At 39.4% G+C, this 21,963-nt stretch overlaps 1 protein-coding gene across 1 annotated transcript in view; it reads right to left on the minus strand.

Moving 5' to 3' along the window:
- The window catches only part of LOC111867779, a 220,258-nt gene extending 198,871 nt beyond the window's left edge, over positions 1-21,387 (minus strand). The window contains exon 1 of the mRNA XM_023857925.2: positions 20,650-21,387. The gene's annotated coding sequence lies outside the window, so the exon portion shown is untranslated. The remainder of the gene's footprint in view (positions 1-20,649) is intronic.
- Positions 21,388-21,963: the final 576 nt, after the last annotated feature.

The raw sequence follows: 21,963 nt of genomic DNA on the forward strand, positions 1-21,963 counted from the left end.
TTAGCAATGAACACAGAATATATGAGATTTTTTAAACAGAGAAGCAGAAATAAAATTTATAAATCTTTTCGTACTCATGAATACTCACAGCTGCAGTACGAGTAAGCTCAGAGACACTGAGTTAATGCATTCATAACTTGTCGCCCTAATTAGCTGAGGCATTATATATCTTCTACTTACAAATTAATTCATCTTGTCTTGTTCTCTGAAAATGGATGCAGAAACTTTATTATCCAATACAAGACTGCACGATGCCATAACCTAGAAGACCACAGTTTAAAATATCATTGTCATAAAACCCTCAAATCACGCATAATACGAAATTAAATAGCTTGTGCATTTGGTAAAATTAACACAGAAGTCAGAATGGACTTTCCCGAGGAGGAGCTCTTAGTTCTTCACTCCCCATTTTCTCCTGTCCATGCGGATCTACAGCTAATGGGAACCGATAATCATATTCGTGAAAAGGAGCTGGTGTATACTGTTATACAAATATCACGCAAAGGATCTTGTTTGTTTAACGAAGAGGAAAGGGACGCAGGAAGCATAATACAGCACATCCACTGAGCGCTGCGCTGATGAACATGGGCGCTTCACCAGAGCATCACACCGTGAAGATCTTGAGGCTACTAACGTTTTCTAAACACCACACTTGGAGAAGCCGACACGTTACAACGCAATTTATCTTGTCCCGAGTTCGCCGTTTATTCTGCAATTCTAATGCGTTCTCTGCTCATAGTGATGTCGGCTCCGTCCGTCTGTATATCTATACGTTTCACCTGCGAAATTCCTGAAAGTTTTGTCATATATCAGGTGTTTGCGTGACTAATAAGGCGGGTTTTGGATTTCATAATCGAATTTATTGGACTTTTAAACAACTGGTTACAGAAGTTCACAAATCACTATCTGACATACTGTTATCTTCTTCCGACTAGACATTCTACGGGAAATATTCCGACTTCCAACTGAATTGAACTCGATACTCCCTCGTACTTTGTACTCCTTCGTACTCTTGACAGTGCCCACTTTATAATTCCTCGGAACGTACCCCACAGAAAACACCGTCTTCTGATGTCAAGAATGCGTGTTTATTGGTCCTTTACCTAGCAATGGATGTCCTATTGTTGAGAATGTAACTTCGGGAATGTGTTTACCGAGCCGTTACCTAGCAATGGGCACGTGCATAACGGCACTTTTATTGGCCTAAATGCAGTACTGAGAACTAGAACTAAATTGCCAGGGAAAATAAGACGTGTACATATGGCATCTGGGAGTTGGAAGGGGGAATTGCTTCCGTCAGATTACTGAAAGACATTTTATTGGTCCGTTACCTAGCAGTGGATGTCCTATTGTTGAGAGTGTAACTTCGGGTATGTGTTTACCGAGTCGGTACCTAGCAATGGGCATGTGCATCAAGGTATATTTATTGGCCTAAATGCAGTATTCAGAACTGGAACTAAACTTGCCAGGGAAAATAACACGTGTTCATATGGCATCTGGGAGCTGTAAGGGGGGATTGCCCCCTTAGAGTACTGAAAGACAGGCTAATTATTTGTCTTGAGGGAAGTCAATAACTCATTATCCCTTAGAACAGGGCTACAGGCACAATATATCGGCGAACAACACGGGATTAGAAGTTTACAGATTTACCGTTACACCAATCACTGAGAAGACAATCATCTCTAGTTGCTATAGAACAGGCATGTCCAACTTCAAACAGGTTGTGATCGACTTTTTAGTGTCAAAACTGCCAGTGATCTACCACCCCCTCCTATCGTCGTACCTCGCTTTAAGCAAAAATAGTGGTAAAAATAACACGACACATGATGTTTGTTGTAAAAGCTACATTAAAAGTACAGAAAAATAGGAATGATTATTACCTATTTTTCCTTCAAAATCTGATATAATCATATTATATTATAAGTGAATTTACATGCTTTTCACGTACAATTTCCTTATAGGCCTATGAGATCGACCAAAAATCGTCACGCGATCGACGCGTTGGACATGCATTTTATGGCATAAAAAAAGAGGCTCTGTCCAGCGATTCCTATTTGTCGATTATTAAATATAGGTAGTATGAGTCGAGCGGATCGCAGTGGCCGCGCGGACTAGGGCATGAACTGTCTATGCCCCCTCGAACGCTGGGATAGTGGGTTCGAATCCTACCCAAGACATAGATGTTTGTGTGCGTTTGCTCTGTGTTTATGTTGTTCTGTGTGTAGGTAGTTGCCTTGCGGCGGGCTGATTCCCTGTCCAAGCAGTCCTGCCGACTGTGTATTGATGAAGAAACTGAAAACGCATCCAAGGACCAACAAAGGGCTGTATAGGCTTGATGACTGTTTTGTAGATCAGTAACTTGTTTTCGATGGAGAGGTGGGATTTTTTTCCTGCGAGCCAGTTGGGTTCTTTGGTTTTTTTGGTCCATCTGGTTTCTTTTCTTGAGTATGTGTTGTCTCCAGTTTAGTCTGTTGTCAAAGGTTAATCCTAGGTATTTGACCTGTACTTTTGGTTGTATGTTGATGTGATATATTTGCACTGTGGGGCAAGTGCCTTTTCGGAGGGTGAAAGTTGTTTGTGTGGACTTTGATTCAAGCTACATTTGTATCAGATAATCTCAAACGAAGACAACAGTTGTGAGCCCTAGGAATCCGTTATGAAGACAGGCTCAAAATAGGGTGGAGACGCAGGTTTCTGTGAAGATGTGTGTGAATCTTCGGGTTCCATGAAGCTGGGAATTCTTTAACAAGCTGCATAACTACCAGTTTTTCAAGCAGAACTCTTCATCATGACCCCACTTACTTGAACAGTCCTCTGTCTTCGATGAATTTGTCCGATTGTTTTCCGTTGAGCAAATAATACCTGAGACCTTCCCTCTATTTCGTATTTAATTTAATAACGATGTATCAACCAAAGAGGCTCTTTACTATCTAAATAACAGAAAGAATAATTAAGAACGGTGAAGTTTAAGTAATAAAATTATAGCACACTTAAAGGTTAATTATTAAGAAGAGGTACTCAGAAGCACTCAATATAAATGGTCCCCTACTCGACTCTCCGTACGTTCTGCTGTTATTACATTATAGATAAATTAGCCGACTTTTGGGCAACCTAATTCATTGTTCTTCATTTTCCATCGTTCATATTTTGATAATAGGAAACCGTCGTCCTAATTGTTCGCTCGAATAATTAGATCAATGTTTCCCAAAGTGAGAGTCACGTTTCATAAGGGACCGTGAAATTTTTTCTGGGCGTCACCGAAAAATGCGCCTGATAACAAAGATTTTGAATTAATTGCAGTCTTAAATGCTATATTAAATTACAAATATACATCTTTATAAACATAAAACAACCCCGTGTAGTCGGTATAGCAATTGGCTACGGGCTGGACAACGGAGGGATCGGAGTTCGAGTCCTGATAGGGTTAAGAATTTTCTCTTCTCCTGTTTGTGCAGATCGGCTCTGGGGCTCACCCAGCCTCCTATCCAGTGGGAACTGGGGCTTTTTCCCTGGCGGTAAAACGGCAGAGGAGTGAGGCTGACCACTCACTCCCAATTAGTGTCGAGGTCAAGAAAATGTGGAACTATACATCCACTCCCCCATAAGACTTCATGGCGTAGTTAAGCAGCGGGACAACTTTAACTTTACCCCATAGATCATATGACATATAGACCCACTGTTAGACAACGACTCGGTAAACACATCTCGCGGAGGTGTACTCGTGTAAAAACAGGACGTCCATTGCTAAGCAACAGATCAGTAAACAAACCCTCTGTAATGGAGAGGCTTGTTTTCTGCGGGATCCTTGCCGAGGGGTTATAAAGGGACAAAGTCAGATGCTGTCGAGAATTGAGTCGAGTTCTGGAGATGGCAATCGAAGGTGAGTGAGAATGGAAGGAATGAATTAGACTGTGCAAAGAAGCCTTCATGTTTGAATTAAAGTTAGAGGGGACGGTTATAAATCCGTTGCCAGTATACGACTAATGAAGACTGAGAATCCTAGTGCATTTGCAACGGAGAACTGTAACGTGTGTAAATCAGCGATAGCGCCCTTTTACGTGTAGTAGTAAGTTGTGAACGTATAAAGTGCAATAAATCCAATCATCCAATTCAAAGCCCCGTCTGTAGTCACTCCTACACGTGATAATATCATTAATACCCATTAGTAACTATTTATTGAAACTGTTAAACCAAATTATAAGTCCATTTTATGTATTAGGGATCTTAGACAAATTCATTCATATTAAGGGAATCGAGGAGTCAAGAGAAAGGGATTAATTGAATCAGATTGCCCTGGGAAAGAGAAATGTACGTGTATGTGCCAAATCTTAGAAATTGGGAACAGTTACCTTCTGCATTTCTTCGTAAAATTGTGCTTTAAAGTTAGATACGCGTATAAACGTGAAGGAAGAACAGTGCTTGTCTATTTACTTCATTGATATGCAGTGTTACCTTGCTAGCTGATCACACTACCTTCTGGTCATAGTTTATTTTGAGAGACTGCTGTTGCGGCGCTGTGATCACAGGGCCTGCAGTCTTCATCTTCCCCAGCAAATAGCTGGTTGAGGCGTCAAGCTATTGTTAACCATCTTCATCATTCAGTCACTTGTTGGCATTTCAAGTCATCTACCCACGCAAGTATTGTTCGTACATGAAAGCTGATGGCCTGGTCTTGTGTTTGAAACACCTCTTGCAATCTTTTATTCTTTTATAAACAAAGAAGATAACCGTAACACTGCTCTTCAAATGTTTTCCAGCTCAATGTCTCGAGAATATTCTCCTTGAAAATCATATTTCACAGTTCAGAACACGAAGTTATGTTTTCAGATTAATAGGGCCGTTTGAGAGTAGTCTTTATGAATTTTAGTGACATAAGGCCATATTATCATTTTCTTTATTGTCAATCAGATAAACAGAAATATATCATTTATCTCCTTCGCAGGATATCTCAGGTTCGAAACCAGTCAGATTCAGTCCTAGTTCTTCTAATACTTTCCATTTTCTCGCCAATGAAGCAGTGAAACCGCTGTGTATGTCCAGAACACTGAGCTGCTATCGTGTTTCGAATTCAGTAGTGAGCTGCACGTCCCTTGTTACCCACACTTTCAACACCTGAACTCTCGTTTTTTCATTGAGAAGAAGAGAAACCCTGCCCTAAGTGTGCCTGCTCTCGTAGAGGAACATGGACACCTCAGGTTATGATTTTATGGGACATTGGTGCCTATCTACAAGACGATACGGCATCACATCCTAGAGGACCATTCGCCACCGTGAGAAGCTCAGATATAATATGAATACCTACTTCCACCTTAATGACATGGTAACACGCAATTCTCATCCATAACCTGTTCCACAGTAAATGTAACAGAGCAAGGGTTGTGATTTTATTGCAATGGGACCACGTATTCAGCAGGGTACCGCCTCTTAATGTGTTTTATGTACGTGTCAATATCGGTGTAGTGATTGTTTCTTCAGACTACATCCAATCCCAGGTACAAACAATGTCATTCTGCAGCATTATGCTGCTTGTGGTAAGCCTAATATGTTTAAACTTTCGATATATAAAACCCCAACAAATGCTGAAATATTAATTTCTTTTGCAAATAGCATACACGTGTACCAGTTAGGCTCTCTTGGTAGTGATGATGTTCAATGAGAAGAATTTGTATGGAAGCTGATGCGAACCTCAACCTTGAGTCAAATATTCCTTAAGGTCACCGTACCTAACACGAGTAGTGTGCTCCTCTAATAATGGGGATCTTCGAGATGTCCAAGGAAGGACGTGATAAATATTATTTTTGTTAAATCTACAAAATCTGTCCTGATTCTTGTTGTCACTATAATTATTTTCAGATTAAGTTCACATTTTTCGTGTTCTCCTTACTCTACTAATGTACTGATGTATGTATGTTTCATGATTTACTAGCCTCTTCCTCTTTAAGTAAAAATAAATAGGTTTGTGAGGTTTCCGTGCTGCTGACGTATTTCTTTTCTGTTTCGCATTTCAAGTTTGAACCCCTTGACCGATATTCACGAAACCAGGTACAGATATTAATAATATAATTTTTTATTTCCCACTGTCAATAACAACACAGTTACACATGCATTTCATACGTATTCATTCTTGATATGACATACTGTAATCAATTTTGGAAAACCGTGAAACGTTTCTTAAGGTACTGTGTTTTGTTCAACATAAAATAGCAAAATGTTGACTCCAAAAAATCTATATTAGGTTTAGGTTTGATGGTAATCGTTAATGTATCACCTATTCCAGTAACTTTAAATTTGGTATGGAGATAGACCATAGGCCGCAGAGGCCCATAAGGTTGTGAGACGTCGAGGATCCCATATTTTCTCTAGACAGTCGGTTCACAAATGGCGGTAAGGTTGTCAGCCTTACGCGCCGGCCGCCTTTTACGCCAAAAATATTCCTGGTACTCATTTCTGTTAGAGGCTGAGTCGACCCCAGGGCCAAAGTGCTGCTGGAGAAATTAGGTAAATTGAAAAAATCCACGTCATCGGGACTCGCACCCGGGACCTTCTGGCATGTACTATAGTGCCTCAACCAGTTACGCTACGGCATTCCCCACTCATTTTAAGTAGATATATATTCATCAGCTGTTATAAAACCCATAGAAACATAAAGGTTTCTGTTGATGAAGAGCGTGAGGATTTAAGAAATTTGGAAAGAGGCCCAAGAAAAATGAAGCACTGAACTATTATTCTAACAAGCAGATTTCATTAGCTTGTAGTGAAACCACAAATAGTAAATGCTGAAAACTAATAGATGTGAACTGACACTGTTAACTACATGCAAACACCAAACGTATTTCTTTAGCTGTGAAACATCACGTCGCAGTAAAATCAATTCTCAGTGCTCAAAATGGAGTCCCTCTCGCCGGTTCAGCATCTCATTGCCACAAGAAAGTGACTTACGTGCGTGCTTGAGGGCGCAGGAATTCACTGTCTGGCCAAGACGTCATTCATTGAGTTTAGAGTCATCATAATTTATTTACAGTTAACATTATTACGTTCATTCTGCGTAGTCGCACAATTATCAGTTAGAGGGTTCAACAAAGATAAATTCTACTTGTATATGAGATAGGGTTATCCTACTGAATTTTCAGGATTGAACGTTTTACCTCCTGGATTGAGAGAATAGCAAATTTCTCACGCAGGAACTAAGTAGGACATGTAGCAACAAGACAATGACTCCCTGTAAGTTCTATCTATGAATCTGGCATTGTAAATAATTTGTACATTAAAAGCCTACTTAAAACGAAATTATAAGTAACAAGAATGTTTTATTTTATTTCATTTTTTCGTTTCAGACACGTTTCGGTTTAACACTGATACTTATGAACCTAAGGAAGAGATGTACTATACACTATATTCTTCACATTGTCATGTGTCCGGGATTCGGTGACTAATAGTAATGGGTTCTGGATTGCATTTATTGCCGCCTTATTTACAATTACAATCAGTTATAACAGTTCACAACCAATGACTGCCCAAGACTCGCTCCTCTCCCCCTGGACTACGAGTATCTCCGCTTCTACTGTGTCTCACTCGGTTCTGATTTACGAATAGGTCACTTCTTCAGCTTCCGCTGACCGCTGGCTAACACTCCACATCTGAACACTGAACTGCTGAACTCTGAGCTTTCGTACGAATGACTGACTGAATGTATGAACTCTTGAATCAATGACGTGTCCCCTTTTTATAACTCGGGGCCACCTCGAAGAGTTGGTCCATTATTCGGTGTCTATCCGCTGCTACGAAACGTGTGTCAATTTCGTAGCAACGCTTTAGTTTCTACAAGCGTATACGTTGTCGCGGATACACCCTTTAGCGAGCCGTTGTCTAGTAGTGGGATATTCTTGCTTTCAGGCATCATGTTACAATATCTATACGCCTGATGAAAGAACGCTAGGATCGACTGTTTCAGTAATGTTCTGCAGCTAAAGTATTCTGCATTGAACTGCAAGTCTAACATTGCGTTCCAGTAACTTCGAGTGGCAGCAGCAGTCATAGAATTATATTTGGGAGATACCGATTTCGAATCTCAGAGGGGTTATTGTCTATTATAAGCTGGAGTTTAATGATTTTCCGCGTTGTCATCTAGAGAATTTCATATACATTGAAATGATCAAAATAGAAGCACGGTGATTAGAAACGGACTAAATATATTCAGCTCAAATAATAGAATTAATTATATTCATCAGGTTGAAAGAAAGAAAGTTGAACACAGTCAGAAACAGTTAATGGACTACACACACCTAGAGGAACAAGATCATCAGGACGCCCGAAGTTACGTTGGTAGGATCAACGTATCTTACAGAGAAACAGATCGAAAGGTCTAAACCTCAATGCTAATGGTACGGACATTCAAACAAACACTTTTAAGAATGGAGCTTGCTTGAACCAATTATAATAATAAAATAAACGAATTTAAGTTAACAGGCTCATGTCCCATGAGTGAAATCACTCACAATACATGTAAAGCATCGAATAAACAATGTAGCTGGTGAGCAGCCCTCGTTACGACTGTCAGCATTTTGTTCTGAACAATAATTACGATCAATGTAATTTCTATGCTAACTTAAATATTGTCACAAACAGAATCGCAGTTTAGGAGTTTCCCACAAATGCATACGTGTATTCCTTATTAACATCTGTAAAGTGTGTCTGAACCCTGGTATATAAATACAATAACATCCAGCGCTTCGAGGGGAAGTTGGCGATTGCATCAATAAGCATACGTTGAAATGGTAATATAAATTTAAACTATTTGTTACAAGAAAATGAAAAAAAAAACAACTCACAACATCCACCACAAATTGTGTATTATTTCCTTTTCATATATCCTGCAGAGGAGAGCTACTTTAAGAGGCCTTCTTTTATAAGCATGGATTAACGATTTAAAGCCCAATGGTTACTATACATCAACCCTGTCCAACGCGGTGTCCGTGGTATATTTTTCTGGCGCCATCCATAACCACATATAATTGAGCCGATTTTTAATATTAATTCAAATTGTAAGAAAAGAGACATTTTTGAATGTCTGAGTACTGTTAAATATTTTTGAAAAATATTATTATTATTATTATTACTATTATTNAGAGCACTGCTATACGTACTATACGCTTTAATACACAGAAACTTTGCGTTCTGCCGACATAGTGTATTTTGCACTTCATTATGGTTCTCGCAGTAAACAGTGATTTTTTCCCTAAAGAACATTAATCTGTTCGGCTTTGTAGAGGAGATGTAATATATTTCTTGTAAAGTAAAAATTTAATGTATATATATTAATAAGAAAACATTCAGTCTTTAAGTCATGAGATATGGACTAGCTCTATCGAATGGGCCTAACTGAGTGGTCTTTTAAATGACATAACCGTCCTCTCTTCTGAGAGGTCACCCCACATCGACAAAACCGTAATTGTCTGAGTGTAACATAAATCTGTTCTTGGGCCCCAGATGGGGCTTGACCCCAAGATTGACTAGCCGATTGACCGTAGGACGTAACGTAGCTCTAATTTAACTCAGTCCTTAAAAGGTTAAGCGTTCAGTCGTCATTACACAATTCAGACAGAACAGTAATTGCCTCGTAACGATTAAGAAATTAAATGATTATTTATAGAAATGTGTTGATAAATATAAGGCTTCGATTTTATGGGATGTGACGCCCTATAGTCTGGCAGATTGTTACACATATTTCGAATGAACATATTGCTTCCATCTGCAGGGTCAATCCTGAAGATTGAAGCAGTAATTTGTTAGTAACCCAGAAGAACAAAGCCAATATTCACTTCCTTGACGATCTCAGATCTAGACTAAAACCAAGGCTGATTGTAACTGTGTTAATTTTTGGACTCGTCAATAAGAATTTCCCTATTTTATAAGGAAATTTATGGACGTATAATAGAGACATGTTCATGAGTCCATCTGTGTTGCCCATTCCCAGCAAATTCTCAATTAAATGAGGAAGTTTCATTATAATAGGCGTGACCTTAATATCAATGCACTTTCCAATTTCATACCTTCAGTAATATCAACAAGACGGATGTCGAAACTTCCGCTGTCGGAGGACTACAGGACACGATCCTAAAATTGTCTGTGATGCTGCATCTTGAAAAACTTATAACATTTGTCGAAGTAATTTTTCGGAATGGAAACAAAGAACACGGTGGCAAAGCTAAGGTTTTAGTTTTTGGTTTGATGGTAATGACCAGGGCCCTATAAAATGACCTAAAGGAGAAAAGAAAGAACACTTCGCTTCCATGTTATTCACGTTTCAGAAAACATATGAAGAAAAATTCCATAAAATGGCCAAAAATGACAAGAAATATCCTTAAAAGTCCAAAAATTTACCAAAAAAATACCCCCAAAATGAAAAAAAAAATGACCTTAAAGCTAAAAACGTCAAAAAATGACAAAAAATTGCCTATAAAATTTACATTTATGTAACCAACAGCTCATATCCGAGATTTATATATTTAAGAGCATCACATAGGATACAAGGAAAAAAAGATGACATGTCATCAAAATCCGGGCCCTGGTAATGACTAATGAAATAAAAGATATTTGCATAGGAAAATGTTGTATGGAGAGAGAGTGTAACCGTCTTTACCATTAACGTTTGTGGCGCATCCATCACTGACATACGTGCTACTTCCACACAGCCACACGACTGATCAGTGATTTGTTATCAGCAGTCACAGGCACTCGCTGAAAAGGAGCCATAAAATATGCATAACATTTCTGTACGAGATACGTATGATATTTACGAAAATTGTGACAGTCCGAAGTCATAGAATATATGCGAAAAATTTAACGAAATCTTCGGAATGCGTACCTATTATACGAAAATATATAAAGAAATTTCTCGCTGAACTGTACAGTTATACACAGAGATACTGGGTTTTCGGACTTTATTCATCGTCCTGATTTTAAGATAACTAAGAAAAACACTGGTCAAGTGATTGAGGCTAGCTCTTTCTAAGTGACCCAACAGAATAGGTGTTTTCCCTCACCTGAGGACGGAAACAGATCCAGTTTCCGAAACGTCGTGTTTTTCTTAGTTATCTTAAAATCAGGACAATGGATAAAGTCCGAAAACCCAATATCTCTGTGTGTTATACACCATCGTCAGAATCCTACAGTAACTATTTGTATAGTTATAATTTTCACTTCTTGCTAGCTGCACCCACATATTGATCTAATTATTATAAGAAAGCAGGCCTGTGTGTCATAAGTTCCTCCTACAGCTTATTATTTACTCAATCTTTTAGTTTTGAAAATGGAAAAGTATTAGGGGAAAATATAAAACTTCTGTGATGTAATTCCTTAAGCCCCTCTACTCTGTTCTTGGAAGAAAAATAAACTGACAGTAACACTGCGTTGTGTAAAGTAAGTAGGTTTCCAAAGTGGAGATTTCAGGAGGTGAATTTTAAAACAAACTTGACATACTTGTGTATTTGCTGTTATTGCCTTACACAGCCCAAGTTTTCACATCCGGTTACTACAGTACTGGCTGCGCATATTCAAATTTACAGGCATAATTTTCAACTAGAAATTTAAAAACGTTGTATGCATCAGCATTTATAAAACTGTTGTCCTTGTACCGGGGTGTGGAGGCCAATAGGGTTCTGAGACGTCGAGATTCTCATATTTTCTAGAAAATCTATTCACAGATGGAGGTCAGGGTCAACATTTATAAGCTATTTATAAAATATTGTACAATTTTTGTGTGTTTTTTCTTTATACAGCTTAGCTTGCTACATTTCCGTGCACTTCATACTCTGGGACGCATAAGTTAGTGCTCTTAGCGACATAAATATTTCAGTACAGAAAATTCTATTACCTGAATGCATTCATGAGAAAAGTCTAGTTGTCAGTAAGAAGTGTATTGTAAATCCCATTTCTGATTACGTTGCATCCGCTTTCGCTTTCGCGCGGTTTAGAGTGACTTGTGCCCCGCCTACATTTGCGAACATACACATTAAGCTATTAACGCCAGCTTCTTTATTACCTCATGAACCATAATAAGATCCAGATGCTTCCTTAGTGGCCTCAGTTGTTCGGAATTCCTTGCATTCAAGTTCTAATAGAGACCAATTATTAATAGAAATTAATGGTATTATTTTGAATACTAAAAGTATAATATATTAACAATCAGCACAGTAGTTAGTATTACTATATCTTAATAAACATAGCAGGCTACATCAAATAGAACTACGGTTTGTCATTCGTGTAATTTGCTCACTAAACAGTCATATCAGAGGATCATAACGAAAGGAAAATATTTTATATTCCTATATACATAAAAACCTCCGGTCTAGAAAACCGAGATTAACGGCCGTGGGGATCCATTGCGCTGACCACGCAACACCCTCTATCCGCAGAAGTTGGCACTAACTTCGCCGACAAGCGGCGTTGTTCGGTCGGTATAGTTCGCTTGCGGACTGCAGGCCACGGAGTTATATATACAAAAAAACCACAATTTTAAAATATATAAAACTATAACACGACAATGTGCCTAAGGGTACTAAAGACAAAGTCTACAATATAGTGGTCTCCCAAAATAATAAGCTTTACCTGATGATGACCCATGTGGTGCCGAAACATGCAGTAACATCAAATACACATAGTTAATTACATTTAAAATATTTAACAAACAATTTCTAGTGAATTAAATATATTTTAGTGTCTCTTACGAAATGATTGCCTTTGCTGCATTACAGACGGAATACTATACAAACAAAACGGCTCTACATTGAAGATGCAGGCAGCAAGTTTCTCCGAATCAGTAATAACCACCAATGAAACAATATGTCCTAACCCAGAAAATAATAATCTTAAATGAAAAACCTCAAACCTCATTAATTTATTAGACATGCCATCATCAACATCGCCATCACCATCACCATTATCGTCGTCATCATCATCATCATCATCATCATCAATACCATCATTTCTCTTGTTGGTGCTTCATTGTACGTGCAGCTACTAATCTTATTGAATTGTATAAATAATTCTCCCTGAGAAATAAAAATATTGTGTATCGTACCCACAGTGGATTATAAGAAACTAGAGGCATTATTATGAAAGTATGAAATGGTGTACGAACGTGATAACATAACCGTGCCATAGCTTGGGTGGGTTGTCGCCAGTTTCCCACCATGGCGACCCGGGTTACATATCAGTTTAAGCGAGAAGTGTGGTAGACAAAACGCGATTGGATAGAATTTTCTTCGAATACTTCGGTTTACCCTACCGATTCTCGTCCCGCTAACTACTCCACATTCATTATCATCATTTCAACCGACACTATTACAGCCTGGACGTGAGAGCGTCCCTAAATAACCAGTTAAGGGAAAACGTGATAGTGCGCTTCGCCTCATCCGCAATTCATACATCTGCAGGAACAATTACATTTTAAATTAAATTCGCTTAGTCGGGGGTGGAGTCCAACTGGGTCCACTCGGCACGGCGGCCACTGATTGACCTATTGTAGCCTGTCCCGGGTGATTATGATGATGGAGAATTTGGTGGAATGAAGATTGGCAGGGGAAACCGAAGTACTCGGAGAAAACCCGCCCCAGCCCCACTTTGTCCACCACAAATCCCATTTAGTAAGACCCCGGGATTGAACCCGGGCCACCGCGATGGGAAGCCAGCCACTAACCGCTTGAGCTGTGGTGCAGCCAACAACTACATTAACTTTCAGTAACATAGTCGCCGCTCTTAGCAAACTGGTCCAGAAATAGGAACTCGTGCCTCTTTCTCTCGAAAAGAGCGGAACCTTTAACAACAATATAGAGCTTGTCACTTTCTCTGTTTGAAATGTCACAGTCTTCAGAGACTGTAAAGGTAAAGTATTCGTGTGCCTTCAAGTACGCTATGGTGCAATCATTATAAACATTGCACTACCACATTCAACGTTAGCATTTATGATAGTAAGAGAACAGCCAAAGACATGATGACGTTTCTTCTTTTAGAGGATAGTGGAATCAATGAAACTGCATTCATCTTATCCATTTTGACAACAAAGTTTAACATAAAATATCTCAGAGCGATTCGTACACCCAGAAGGGTATTTCAGACACGTGCTACAGTAGCGAAGGCAAGCAGGCATTCAAACACTTCTGCTGTTCAGGTTATCACATTCTGTGTCTGTACATTAGGCGCTACGTATATACATCTACGTCCGGGTTTAGGGTGGTATTAAATCAGCTAATATTCATTTTACTTTTAGGATATATAATATAATTAAATAGGTATATTCTTAGCAACGCAGGATTTGTAAGGACTCGAAATTTGTGAATACCCGGAAGCCCTTCTTATATTAAGTTCCTAATTAATAATGTCCCAAATTATTGCGTGTTCTGAACACAATTATTCTTGCAGGTGTAGAAAAGTGTTAGTGTAGAATAGTTGCTCAGAACACGCCCGGGCGAGCGTGCGCTGTAATGGGCGGACCAATAGCGCATCCCCCCTCAGACGTGTAGTTAACACAGGTCGTGAGATGAGCAACGGTACTCATCCAGGCGCAGCATCCATTGAGGAAACTGTTTATTAAGTTGTTTTGTGGATTTATTGTCTTCGTTATACCGAGCTCGTTAAGAAATTGTCTTAACAGCTTGGCGCGCATGACTCGAAGCTGTTTCCTTCATCACATTGACCACGTGAGCCTGTAAGAAACTCTTATTGTGCAGTTAGCTCAAAGTGATTTATTATAAGTAAGTTGACTGGAACTAATTTTATTTTCAGTTGAAGGGAATTGCATAGTAAGGCAAGACAGTACCAAAGCAAATGTCGTTAATGTACAGGATTTTCCTGCAAATGTTGATGGTTAATGAGTTAGCCAAGGGATTCCCTAGTTTACGAATCCAAAAATCTCTTGGCCGTGTTTACGAAGGCCGTATACTGAGCCAGTTTAGTCAGGTCCATATGTTTCCACATTACTACTCGAAGTTACCATCATCACAATCATCATCATCATTAACGTCACGGTATAGGCCATACCTGTTGTAAAGTCAGACTATGAGAAATTTGAAAGTATTACTTTTGGGCGATCTTCAATGACAAAGCTTTAATGTCAAGTTTCATAAGACTTGGTTAATTAGTTCGAATTTAGGAAGGCGGAAGGCACAGAGACATGCGCACACGCCTACATAAACAGAATGATCCTCCAATAAGTTTCTTCTTTTTCGTAAGAAAGGAAGTAAGCTAAAATAAATCGGTTTTACCTTCTAAGTGCCTTAATGGCTTTCAGACTTTGCGAGAAAGCATTGTGTTATGCTTGGGTCTGATCGGTGTTCTCCTTCATGCGATATTTGAAACAAAGTTCACAACCTCTATGTTAACTAATTTTCAAAACATTAAGATCAACATAATAACAACCACTAATTTTCCTTTTCGTTTTCTATGACTGTGAGACGTGGCTTCTTGCTTTGAGATAAGCAGATTAATTACAGATGCTGAAAATAAAACGCTCAGGATATTTGTTAATAATATATTCGTTAACGTTGAGGAGCCCTACATTAGAAGTAACAGTCGCTCAGGTTGGCAAGACATTCACCGCCGTATATGGGCCCCGAATGTTCATTAACGTTTTCAAATAAGCATCTCAGCGATAATGTATTTAGATACACTGCTGTATCGGTTAATCACTTTATTCTGTACGTATGTGAATTCCGCGAAGTATTTCGGCCATAAATGATCATCATCTGTTATATATCGAGTAAATGGATATACTGTATTATAATACTGTATAGCCTGTTGGTGTAGTACATCCGAAAAATATATTAATTAAACAAATTTTGGCGCATGTTGAAAATTTAAGGTATAAAATATTTAGGAAAACTATTAAAATTATTTAAAATTTTGTGCTGTTTGTGTGGCACTCATCACTTATTTCTGCTTGCTGTTTTTCGCAGAGCTTTATGTTTCGTAGATGGCGTCCTGGTTACCTACATTGTGCCGACGACATACATGTTACACACTCCGTGTTTCACTGACCTCCGTCCTGAGCTAGAAGTATCCTCCTTATTTCTTTAAGATCCAGTTTAATATTGTGACATATAGATCTATTGTTAGGTAACCTGCTAATAAATACGCAATATTGACAACAGAGGAGATGTTTCTTATGTAGTTCACATACGAGTATATCCATTGCTGAGCAACTGATGTGTTTTCTGTGGGTCCGCTTCGAGAGGAATGAGAATCGGAATGGAGCTGGTTCTCGGCAATCAAGGAAGAAGGGTTCGACTGTGAGTTATTGGAACTGATTGTGATTACGAGTGAGTGTACAAAAGTGCGTTAATAAATACAATCATCCAATCCAAAACCCATTATTATTGGTCACGGAGCCATAAAAACGTAACAATATTATCTTCCCGTCTACTCTTAGGTATCACAAGCGATGTCTTCCTTTCAGTTGAAATATACGAACTTAACCTCACTCTTCCTCCCATGCACTCTAAGTATTATAATAAAGCTATCCCTGTTACAAGCCGTGGAGGACAATAGGTTTCTGATACATTGAGGCTCCCACTTTCTATATAATCGGCTCATAGATGGCGGTGAAGTTGTCAGCCTTACATGCCGCCCACCCTTTACTCCCAGGATGATTCCTGGTATTCATTTCTGTCAGAGGATGACTCGACCCCAGGGCAATAATGCGGATGGAAAGATTTTTTTAGTTCAGTTATTGGGGGGTGGAGTCCAACTGGATCCACTCGGCACGGCGGCAATTTATTGGCCTATTGTAGTCTACCCCGGGTGATTATGATGATGGAGAATTTGGTGGAATGAAGATTGGCAGAGGAAACCGAAATACTCCGAGAAAACCTGCCCCAGCGCCACTTTGTCCTCCACAAATCCCACTTGACCAGACCTGGGATCGAACCCGGGCCGCCGCGGTGGGAAGCCAGCGACTAACCTCCGATGGAAGGATTAGGTCATTTGAAAAATCCAATGACCTCATAGGGGGTCGAGTCAGAGACATTCGGGCTTGTAGCATAGTGCCTCAAACGACTACGTTACCCCGTGCTCTTAGCAATGATGGTAATAAAATCTATTGCAGTATATGTAGATCCTCTGCAGAGACCAAGGAACGAGGAGCCGAGATGCAACGAGAGCTCATTTCGGGATCCGCCTGAACGAACTGCAGAAAACTACGAAATTATTTTCCTGCGTCTGGATGAATTAGTATTTTCATTTATGACACAGCTTTTAAAGAAAATAAAGGGACAATCTGGACTCTCAGAAAGACAGGGTCTTTCGTACTCGTTGCGTGATCAGGTCTTTGAAAGACTCTCGAAACCTAACATAAAGCATCTAAGTTACAACGCACTTATAGTTCAGCATATCATAACTTAATTAACTTGCTCATTAGAGTGTCGATAGGTGCGACGGTGGAGGTAAATTGCTACTTCCTTCGAACTGTGAAGCTGCACCACTGGCTTGGTGGTGGAACAGGTCATCCTGTATTTGGTTCAGGCAGGCATACAGCTCTGTTTTCCAGTTTCATATCTTTCTTTGAGTAAAAAGGAAGAGGAATTTATGCAATAATTAAGACTGCCTTGAAAAACAGAACGACCCCCGTGGATTCTGAGCAATCAGATTTTTTTTTTCCTACTTCGGTGGTTATTTAGTTCTAACATCACTGAACATTCGGATGAACAGAATTTCCTCTCTGTACATTAGTTCCCTGAGTTTATTGGTGTATAACACGATTCCTGATGGAGATCAGCGAAATGAGCTTATAGGCCAATTGTGTATAATTCCTGCTTCTAATGAACTCCGTTATGTTTGCAGATACAAATACTTGTAAGAGAAAAGTATCTCTTGGAAATCTAACTTTCTCAGTCACACCATGCAAATTAAGGTAATATAATTCATGGCGCAAATACACTTCCACTAAAGTTCCAGTCCTCTGTATCCCATATCGATATATCATACGCGAACTCCTTGATTTAAGAAAGCAGTCTTCTGGGATTTGGCACCGTGTATATGTGGTGTTAACCGACGTTTCGGAGGAACGTATCGCCCCCATCTTCAGGGTTGAAGAAAAAGTTTAAGAAATCTGCAAGCGACAACACCGTGAGAAACGGTAAAGCAGACTGTTAACACCACATATACACGGTGCCAAATCCCAGAAGACTGCTTTCTTCATAGTCACCGCCGTGAAAGCCTCAAATCCTTGATTTAAATTTAATTCAAGTTTATTTCTTTCACAAATTGGGTCTGTCCCGTAAAGTGAATTACAATGTATATCCTATGACTACATCAAAGCCGATGTTCATAGAAGCACGTCACTTAACTCTATCCCGAGTCAACTGAATGAAATCTTTACATTCACACTATTTTTATTTAACAGACTTTGAAATCGACTTTCTATATACGCTTATATATCACAAATGACTTCTTTCCTTCAGGTTTTTCCCACTAATTCTCTAATCCTTTCTCATCTTCACGATGCGAGATATATGTCCTATCCTTTCTTACCCTCCTTGACTTCATCAACATAAGTGAACAGTGCAATACCGTATTTACGCATGTATAGGCCGCACATTTTTTGCCAAAAATTCAAGAGGAAAACTGGGGTGCGGCTTATATTCGAAATATTCGAAATCACACTTCATTTAAAAAAATTATATTCATAATTAATAACACAGGGTGTTCTACTCCTGAAATAATATTCCAAGAAAATTATTTTTTCTATAATTTCTGTCTGAAAATTGTGCTGCGGCCTATACACGCACGCGGCCTATACATGCGTAAATACGGTATTTGCTAAAGTTCCTCATTACGAAGTTTCCTAGGTGCCCATTTTCTTAATTTATTTTGCGTCCAAATATTATCCTCAGCACTGTGTTCTCAAACAACCTCAATCTATGTTCTTCTCTTAGGGTCAGAGGTCAAGGTTCACACCCATATAAAATTACAATTTTGTATGATGTATTTTAATATTTTGTAAATTAGAATGAGACGTCGGGATTATAAACTGGCTGGCAGAAGGCATTACTCGTAATGAGATATTTTCATGTTAGTTTTCTAATACTAATTTCTTTGCTTATCGCGACATTTCACTTCGAAACCTGTTATTCGCTTGCGTTATCATTATTATCACGACAAAAAATTATCTATAACCGTTCGTTCCGGTTATCTTAAAGGAATACAATTAGAATGAATAAAGTAAAAAGTAGAAGTAAAGGTATTCCTGTAACAGGCCGTGGAGGCCCATAGGGTTGTGAGATATTGAAGTTCCCACATTATCTAGACAATCGGCTCATACATGGCGGCAAGGTTGTGAGCCTTACGCGCCGGCCACTCTTTAACCCCAAGAATATTCCTGGTACTCATTTCTGTTAGAGGCTAAATCGACCCCAGGGCCATAGTGCTGCTGGAAGGATTAGGTCAATTGAAAAAAAAATCCAATGACCTCATCGGGAGGCATAGTGCCTCAACCAACTACGCTATCGCGTGTCCCCAATTAGAAGGAATAGAATAACAAATTAGGTCACATGTACATCAAGGATATTAAGAATAGAGATTATGCAGAAATAAATCATATACAGAGGATCTGAATCAATAATCTGTTACATGTAAATTTAATATTTGCATTCACATGAACATTGTTTTCTTGACAAGCAGTCAAGGAATCAGAATGTAAACAGCGGGGTTTCCGTGATTACATAAATACATTATTTGGTTTAAGGGTGGATTCCTTTTAAGTTTTAATTATGACATCTTACTGTCTATTTTTAATATTTTCACGTAATTTAATATTTCTTTTGTCTCGGATTGAATGTTTTATGGAGCTCTGGTCACTCTATCTGTACTTCAAGGATTGCTTAATAGTTCACATGGTGGACTTTGTCAAAGGTTGTTGAAGGCAGACATTAGAAATGTTCCAGAATTGAGGGCTCGTAACACTGAATTACATTGAAATTTAAAAATTATTAAAGGTCGGGGGAAGATCTTCGTTGCAGTTTATTTGAAGGGGAAAAATTAATCAGATATGACAAAAGCATATTTAGGCATCAGAAATATTATTTGTGTACTATGTTAACTTAAGGAATTGTCAATTGCTGACAAACAAAAAGACATAGATGTTGATGAAAGTGTTCGCTTCCTAGCGTAATAGCCTACAGCTTCTATGGATGGTAGGAGAAGAGGAAAGGAGAGATGGGGGGGGGCTTCTTTGGCAATTAATTTGAATGGAAAAAATAAACATAAATGTTGCAAGAAATAATTAAAAACGTGATATCAGTGCAGGTTCAGCTTATCAGTCACAATATCGCTCTGCTTGCCTAGTAAGGTACTTTGAAATGTAATGGAGTCGTGACTTCTCTTGAAGGGGACAAGATGGACCACGTGTAGTGAGTGGGTTTTGACAACTCAGACCTACAATTATTAGGACATAATATATAATGAATATATACCATTCGTTATTGCATAATATTTAACTGAGAGCTGGCGTACATTGAGAATTCTGGAAAAAGAACATTCACATCTTCACTCGAAGAATGACAAATGTTTCTGTCCTTCCATTTTCATTAAAAAAGTAAGATTATAATCTGAATTATGAAATAGTCTCAGTGCCCGGATTATGAGTTTTGTAGTGCTTACCTTGATTGCGTGCAATATTGAGAGTGTCAGCAGACGACGAGTGGGGTTGCGGACAGGCACATGGCTACCGACAGCTCGGCTGGGGATGTAGGAAGGGGAAGTAGCGGCGAGCTATCTTCCTCTTGATTCTAGCTGTGGCCGAAGTGTAGTTAGCCAGTCACTCGGTGGCCGCCACATAACGGCATGCGACAGCCTCGCGAACCCGGTCCGACAAGCACCACACACTCGCTCGCAAGTCCACTCACAACTCTGCTATACAAAACACAGGCAGGGTTCAGGTTATGTTCTCTACGGATGAAAGGAGGATCACTAAAACTGAAATACTGTCACAAGTCGCTCAGTTCATGTCTTGTCACATCTCGTGATACTGAAAAATGGATAGCGTTTTGTTCCTTCACTATAATTAACGGCTTATGCAGTAAATGTCATGTCACACACTTCCGTTTGCGGCTTACGAAAACAGAAGCTCGCAGTTCTTGCGTGTCTATGTCTGCAACATTAAATTCACCAGGTTCTCGATTCACAAGTTAAAGTGTTCGGTCAGTTTAGGTTGGAGTAGCCTTGACCGCTACACACTACGAGAGTCGTTGATGAAGTGTTTTACACCGTAAACAAGTAGTTTTCCTCTCTCGAGAATCTGCCAACACACCACCGAGTCACCCCTTCCGTATTAGGAGAGCGAAGTTTGTTCTTGTGCTGCACGATTGCCAACCGAAGAGTCACATGCGCTCTCGGCGCGGCACTAAAGCGGTCTACGGACGACGTTCCTGCTGGTAGTGGTCTTGACTAGTGCGGTAACCTGCCGACCAATCCCTTGTCGAGGCTCGCGTTCCTGGCAGGTGGATTGAGACTCATCGCAGGTGGAGAATGGAAGAAGAAGAAGAAATAACAGAAAAGGTAGAAAGCAAGACGTATTTGAGAAAAGGAAAAGGAGGAGAGCAAGGGGTGACGGTGGACACGAGAAAGAGAGAGCGAAAGAGAAAGAAAGAAGTTTAGTAGGAGAGAGGTAGGGAAGAAGCAGACGGAAAGGGCAACGACACTGGTCGCTAGGTACATGTCTGCCTGCCTCCTGGCCAGGGCGCTCACATAACGCGACGTAACTGTCGTGGCGGGGAAAGGAATTCGTAATTATTTCGGCATGGTGGGCAGTCACTTTTATATTTGACTGACCAGCTACAAAGGCGATATGGAAATTTAGAAAGGCGATAAGTGGCATGTTCGGTGTAAAGACATGATCTGTAATTGTCACGAACTCTCCAAAAATCGGGGGTTCCATGAACAGGTGTATAGTGCGAGTGGCCAGACTTTAGACAG

The sequence above is a fragment of the Cryptotermes secundus genome, unplaced genomic scaffold (assembly GCF_002891405.2).
Source record: "Cryptotermes secundus unplaced genomic scaffold, Csec_1.0 scaffold116, whole genome shotgun sequence".
Lineage (NCBI taxonomy): Eukaryota > Metazoa > Arthropoda > Insecta > Blattodea > Kalotermitidae > Cryptotermes > Cryptotermes secundus.